Source organism: Sus scrofa, unplaced genomic scaffold, assembly GCF_000003025.6.
Source record: "Sus scrofa isolate TJ Tabasco breed Duroc unplaced genomic scaffold, Sscrofa11.1 Contig905, whole genome shotgun sequence".
Lineage (NCBI taxonomy): Eukaryota > Metazoa > Chordata > Mammalia > Artiodactyla > Suidae > Sus > Sus scrofa.
In genome coordinates this window covers 212,967-220,788 of record NW_018085344.1, presented here as the reverse complement: position 1 = coordinate 220,788, position 7,822 = coordinate 212,967, and positions in this window count along the sequence as shown.

Here is a 7,822-nt window from a genome sequence, read left to right as displayed (position 1 = left end):
CACGGCCCTTCTGAAGCAGGGGGAGGCTGGAGGCCTTTCTCTACCAATGCCTGTTCTTCTCACTGAACCTAGAGAATTGACTCCCCAGCTGACCAGTGCCTCATGCTTCCAAGAAAACCCCAACTAGACAACGAGCCAGAAGCACGTGAGCCCTGGATGGAAGGAGGGGGTTTTTACTCACAGAGTTGAAGCGAACACCGGAGATCAAGCCTAGAGCTTCCTTACCCTGATACCTTGATTTACAGTTGCCCAGCAAGACTTAAAGACAGGGAGCCTCTTAATAGAAAGAAAAACAAAAACATACCAATGGGACCTAATCAAACGTACAAGCCTTTGCACAGCAAAGGAAACCATTTAAAAAAAAACAAGACAACCACCTATGGAATGGGAGAAAATAGTAGTTGGAAATGATGCCACAGACAAGGGCTTAATCTCCAAAATACACAAATAGTTCATACAACTCAACATCAAAAAATAACTCAGTTGAAAAATAGACAGAAGACCTAAAATGACATTTCTCCAAGACATACAGATGGTCACAGGCACATTAAAAGCTGTGCAACATCACTATTAGAGAAAAGCAAATCAAAACTACAATGAGGTACCACCTCACACCAGTCAGCATGGCCATCATCATAAAATCTACACACAAAAAATTCTGGAGGAGGTGTGGAGAAAAGGGGACCCTCCCGCACTGTGGGTGGGAATGTAAACTGGTGCAGCCTCTATGGAGAACAGCATGGAGGTTCCCCCAAGAACCTAAAATTAGAGTTACCCAATGATACTGAAATCCAACTCCTGCGCATTTATCCGGACAATGTGACAATGTATTTTTTGATATATGCAACCCCTGTGGTCATAGAGGCACTACTCACAACAGCCACGACATGGAAACAACCTAAACGTCCACCGACAGAGGAATGAAGATGTGGTGCATATACACAATGGGATACGACTCAGCCATGAGAGAGAATGAAATCATGCCATTTGCAGCAACATGGATGCAACTCAGTGAAGTCAGACAGAGAAATACCATATGCTATCGCTTCTATGTGGAATTTAAAATATGGCAAAATGAACCCATCTACAAAACAGAAACAGACTCACAGACATGGAGAACAGACTTGTGGTTGCCAAGGGGGAGAGAGGGAGTGGGATGGATGGGGAGTTTGAGGTTGGTAGATGCAAACTAGGACATTGAGAATGGATAAGCAACGAGGCCCTGCTGTACAGAACAGGGAACTCTGTCTAGTCTCTTGTGATTGAACACGATGGAAGGTAATATACAAAAGGGAATGTGTGTGCGTATAGGCATATATACGTGTGACTGGGTCCCTTTGCTGTACAGCAGAAATTGAAATAACAGTGTAAATCAATTATCCTTTAATAAAAAATTTAAAAAGCCAATGAGCCTCTTAACAAGCACACATCCCTGTTGATCTAAAGCATGCATCACACAAGAAAGGAAGCAGCAGAACCAGCAGTCGACCTCACTTGGTTTTGCTGTATCCTAAGACGTGCAGCCACACTGCTATTTCAATTTACGATTTGAGGTAGAACATTTCTGCTGCCAGCTCTGCTTCCTTAGCCATCCTGAGCACCATGGAGTTCCTCTGATGACTCGAGGCCACAGAAATGGAGAAGGAAGAGCCCTCCTCTTAAGCATGAGTGCATCCCAAACCTGCCTGGGTGACTATCCACAGCCAGGGCCAACAAACACGCACATTACCTGCTATGTAGTCTGGTAATATCAGAACAAGAACCACCACTTTCGTTTTTTGTCTTTTTGTCTTTCCCAGGGTGCCTCCACGGCATATGGAGGTTCCCAAGCTAGGGGTCTAATCGGAGCTGTCACTGCCGGCCTATGCCAGAGCCACAGTAAACGCGGGATCCGAGCCAGGTCTGTGACCTACACCACAGCTCACGGCAATGTCAGATCCTTAACCCACTGAGCAAGGCCAGGGATCGAACCTGCCACCTCATGGTTCCTAGTCGTATTCGTTAACCACTGTGCCACGACGGGAACTCCAAGAACCACCACTTGTATTTATCCTACAGGGACCCTATGACTTCTGTTGGTTGGCTACATGGTCTTGTACTTCCCTACAGTCCCATCACACCAGAAACCCACCCAAATGCATCTACCTTCACCTGTGACTCCCAGACACCAAGAATCATGGTCATTTGGGACCAAGTATCAGACTTACAGCAGGGGTCATACAGCAAGTCAATCCCCCACTCTCAACCAAGGGCTGTTGTAATCTGGTTTAAATCACATCAAGCTTGTGATTTAAAGTCCTAAGACCCAGATTCTCATGTTGACCCCACCACCTGCTGGGAGGTATAAGACACTGGTCTCAGGTATCTACGTGACCTGTACTGGCCATGTGGCCTTCCCAGGGCTCTGTATTCTTCTTCGTGAAATGGCATAAATACTGTGATCTCAAACTAGCTTCCTTTGCTCAAACCTCAAAGAATTCCAGCCCTGGCTCTTCTGGGGACACCAGAAGCCATGACACTTACCTCCTCCTCCTCTGTCTTCTCTCATTTGACTCAAATTCAGATTTATCCCATGAGGTTGGGGGGGTCCCCAGGACCACCTCAGGCTTGACAATTCACTAAAAGTTCGTATTAGACCCAAAAGCGGTTATACTCGTGGTTATGATTTATTACTGCAACAAGAGGCAGAGCAAAGTCAGGGTAAGAAGAGGTCCAGAGGGACCCAGACACGAGCACTGGGGGTCTTCTCCCCATGGGGTTACACAGAACCTGCTTGATTCCTCCAGCAATGATGTGACAATGCACGGGACGTTAGGCCAAACACAGGATGCTGTCCAGGGTGGATATATTGTTGAGAAGGGGGGACTGTCACTAGGAAATCAGTACATACATAATAACCCTCAGTAACTGAACTCAAGCCTCCCCCTACCCCCTCCAAGAAAGCAGGGGAGCCCCATAAATCACGTGGTTGGCATAGACTAGTTGGGGCAACTGGTACACCTTGGCTCCAAGCCCTACAAGTCCGAACGGTCTAAGAGCTTGGTTTCCAGGACCCTATAGAATGGCCACTTGTGAAAACAGGCTTTCCTGGGTACGTGCAGGGGTTGAACAACTCAAGCCTGCTGCCCAACATTTTCCCAAGCACCCATGCAACACCGCAAGCCTTTCAAGACAGCTTCCCCGTGACCCTCCTCCTGCCATGCCAGAGAAGCAGCAAGATGCAAGGGCCAAATATTGTCTTGTGGGCTTTTTCTCCCACCAGGAATTCTATTCTCAGCTCTGGATGGTCCAGACCAACTTGAGGCATATCCCCCCAGGTTTCCTGGTTTGTAAGACAAATGAGGATGCTGGGTGATGCCCAGAGCTTCTGTCGGTCTTAGACACCCCACATGTCTACAGAAGAATCTGTGCTGGCCCGTGGAAGAGACTCCTGCCCTTGAAAACACAAAGCGTCCCACATTGTGCATAATTTGTAGAACTTGCTGTTTACTGTCCTATCTTCTCAGAACACAAAACGTTGGCAAGTGCACACAGAATTGCATCAGGATAAAAACTCCATCCCTAAATTCCTGCTTTGTTTTTCTTGCCTGAAAGCACCTCCTGACCAGAAAGGACATTTTCTCAATCTCTTAAGTAACAGCCTTATCTTCAATCGGCAAAGTCTAGTGAAATGTCCTTGGCTGCTCTGACAAAGGGGGATGTGCCGTTCTTTACTGCTCTTATGACACCAGCCCAAATGGAAGAGCCTGTTTGATTCTGTGATTTTAAAAGCAATTTCCTAAGTGAGTCAAGTAAGCTCCGAGGTGTGAGACTACATGAGACCATCACAGGACTGCCGGGGAGATGAACCACCTTGGAGCACTGGGTGAGGAGAGGGAGAAGGTTAATACAGAGGAAACAAGGGGGATGTACCTTCAGGTCCACAGAGACCGAGGGCCGTTACCTCCCGAGACAACAAATCAAGACTGAAGTTTCATCAAAGAAGGCAAATTTGGGCCACTGGTCAGCTCCCCCTTGCCTCAGCATCTCATCGTCCCCGGGGTAGTCCTTGCTAACCCGAGAGGTACACGTGCCGGGAAGACGCTCACGGAGGGATGTTCTGTGGGTCCATCTCTAAGTTTCCCAGGACCAAAAAAGACACCAGGAGAGTCCTATTCTCATGGGGCAGGACTGTGCACCCCAAACTCAGGATCCAAGCTCCAGAGCATGTATTAGAGTCTGAAGCTATTGGAAAAAAAGATGCCAAAGACCATTGGTCCAAGTGACAAGCTGGGGACTTAAAACAGACATCCATCCTCCCCCAACCCTACAGAACAGGTTCTGAGGTCAAGGTCCCTTCCAGAGGCTCCAGGGGAGGGTCCTTCCTGCATTTTCCAGCTCCTCAGGGCTCCAGGAGTCCCTGGGCTGGTGGCTGCGCCCCTTCCATCTTCCTGTGGTTTCTCCTATGTCTGTGTCTCCTCTTGCATCTCTTAGGAGGACACTGTCCTTGGATGGAGGGTCCCCCGCATCCAGCAGGACCTCCTCTCAGACCCTTCACTTCAGAACATCTGCAAAGACCCTATTTCCGAATGAGGTCCCTTTCACAGGTTCTGGGGGTCACCTCCAGATACAGCTTTTGAGAGGGGAACATCCTTCAATCCACTACATGCCCCCCACCCTGTTCAGGTTGCAAGGGAGGTTGGAAAATGAGTCTTGAACTCTCTCCTCCACTGCTATAGGGGGTGGGTCTCTGCCTCAGGGGAGAGGGTTCCCCAGACAGGATGGGGTCCAGACGCTGAGCCAACCAAGAGAACAGGCAGTATGGGAAGATGCTTGGCACCCCAGATTCGGGAACTGCAGCACAGCTGGGTCCCTGCTCCATTGACCGAGACCCTCATCTTGGAATTCCCACTCCAGTGCTTCAGAAATGGACATGGCTGGATGCACTGACTGAGGTGGAGGGAATAGATTCATACCTTGAGCTCCTCAGGCAGGTGGCAGGAGTGACCCCAAAACCAGATGGAGAAACCAGGAACCATCCACAGAACAGGTAGATAGTAATGCTCAGAATCATGGGCTTTCTGCTGTTTTTCACCCTGTGCACAGACCCTGAGACCCATGGCCCCCACTTTCCTGCTATCATCATCATCTAAGCTCTGGGACCGTGCAGGGAGCCTGGGGCAAGGGTCACACAGGCATGTGTTTAAAGGAAGAACCACCTCTCTCGCAGTCCCCCGACAAGTCACAGCATCTTGACGGTCCAGCTGAGAGAAGGCTGAGTTGGAAACCGGCTATTTCATCTCAACTCTGGGTCCACACGACCAGGGGGAAATCACAGATGCTGATGGGTACATAGGGGAGCTGCCTTCTTGGAACAACTTGAGATTTATCTGCCCAAGAACTGAGAGCAAATTCAGTTTGAAGACACATGCACCCGCATGTTCACTGCAGCACTATTCACAGTAGCCAAGACATGGAAACAACCCTAATGTCCATTGACAGACAATTGGATTCAGAAGATGTGGTATAGATACACAATGGAATACTACTCAGCCATAAACAAGAACGAGATAATGCCATTTGCAGCAACATGGATGGAACTAGAGACTCTCATCCTGAGTGAGGTCAGTCAGAAAAAGACAAATACCATATGATGTCACATATATCTGGAATCTAATATGCGGCACAAATGAAACTTTCCACAGAAAAGAAAATCATGGACTTGGAGAACAGACTTGTGGCTACCAAGGGGGAGTGGGGTGGTTGGGAAGCTTGGGGTTCATAGATACAAACTATTGCCGTTGGAATGGATTTAGAATGAGATCCTGCTGTGTCGCACTGGGAGCTATGTTCAGTCACTTATGATGGAGCATGAGCATGTGAGAAAAAAGAATGTATACATGTATGTGTAACTGGGTCACCACACCGTATAGTAGAAAAAAAAAATTGTACTGGGGAAATAACTTAAAAAATACTTTACAAGATAACACCACCAAAAAAGAAAACTATCAGCCAATATCTTTGATGAATATAGACGAAAAAATTCTCAACAAAATCTTAGCCAACCGAATCCAACAACATATCAAAAAAATCATACACCATGACCAGGTAGGGTTCATCCCAGGTTCACAAGAATGGTTCAACATACGCAAATCAATCAGCATCATACACCACATTACCAAAAGAAAAGTCAAAAATCATAGGATCATCTCAATAGACGCAGAAAAAGCATTTGACAAACTCCAACATCCATTCATGATCAAGACCCTCGCCAAAGTGGGTATAGAGGGAACATTCCTGAGTACAATCAAAGCCATTTATGACAAACCCACAGCAAATATAATCCTCAATGGGGAAAAACTGAAAGCCTTCTCACTCAAATCTGGAACAAGACAGGGATGCCCACTCTCACCACTGCTCTTCAACATAGTTCTGGAAGTCCTAGCCACAGCAATTAGACAAACAAAGAAATAAAAGGCATCCATATAGGAAGAGAAGAGATCAAACTGTCACTGTATGCAGATGACATGATACTATACCTAGAAAACCCTAAGGTCTCAACCCAAAAACTACTTAAACAGATTAATAAATTCAGCAAAGGAACAGGATATAAGATTAACATTCAGAAGTCAGTTGCATTTCTGTATACCAGCAATGAAATATTAGAAAAGGAATACAAAAACACGATACGTTTTAAAATTGCACCTCACAAAATCAAATACCTTAGAATACACTGGACCAAGGAGGTAAAGGACATATACACCAAGAACTATAAAACTTTAATAAAAGAAATCAAAGATGTAAAGAAATGGAAAGATATTCCATGTTCCTGGATTGGAAAAATCAATATTGTGAAAATGGCCATACTACCCAAAGCAATCTACAGATTCAATGCAATCCCTATCAAATTACCATTGACATTTTTCACAGAACTACAACAAACAACCCAAAAATTTATATGGAGCCACAAAAGACCCAGAATAGCCAAAGCAATCCTGAGAAACAAAAACCAAGCAGGAGGCATAACTTCCCCAGACTTCAAAAAATATTACAAAGCCACAGTCATCAAAACAGTGTGGTATTGGTACCAAAACAGACAAATCAATGGAACAGAATAGAGAATCCGGAAATAAACCCTGACACATAGGGTCAATTAATCTTTGACAAGGGAGGCAAGAACATCAAATGGGAAAAAGCAAGTCTATTCAGCAAGCATTGCTGGGAAACCTGGACAGCTGCATGCAAAGCAATGAAACTAGAACACACCCTCACACCATGCACAAAAATAAACTCCAAATGGCTGAAAGACTTAAATATACGACAGGACACCATCAAACTCCTAGAAGAAAACATAGGCAAAACACTCTCTGACATCATCCTCATGAATATTTTCTCAGGTCAGTCTCCCAAAGCAATAGAAATTAGAGCAAAAATAAACCCATGGGACCTCATCAAACTGAAAAGCTTTTGCACAGCAAAGGAAACCCAAAAGAAAACAAAAAGACAACTTACAGAATGGGAGAAAACAGTTTCAAATGATGCAACTGACAAGGGCTTAATCTCTAGAATATATATAAACAACTTATACAACTCAACAGCAAAAAAGCTAATCAACCAATGGAAAAATGGGCAAAAGACCTGAATAGACTGTTCTCCAAGGAAGATACACAGATGGCCAACAAACACATGAAAAAATGCTCAACATCGCTGATTATAAGAGAAATGCAAATCAAAACTACCATGAGATACCACCTCACACCAGTCAGAATGGCCATCATTCATAAGTCCACAAAGAACCAGTGCTGGAGGGGCTGTGGAGAAAAGGGAACCCTCCTGCACTGTT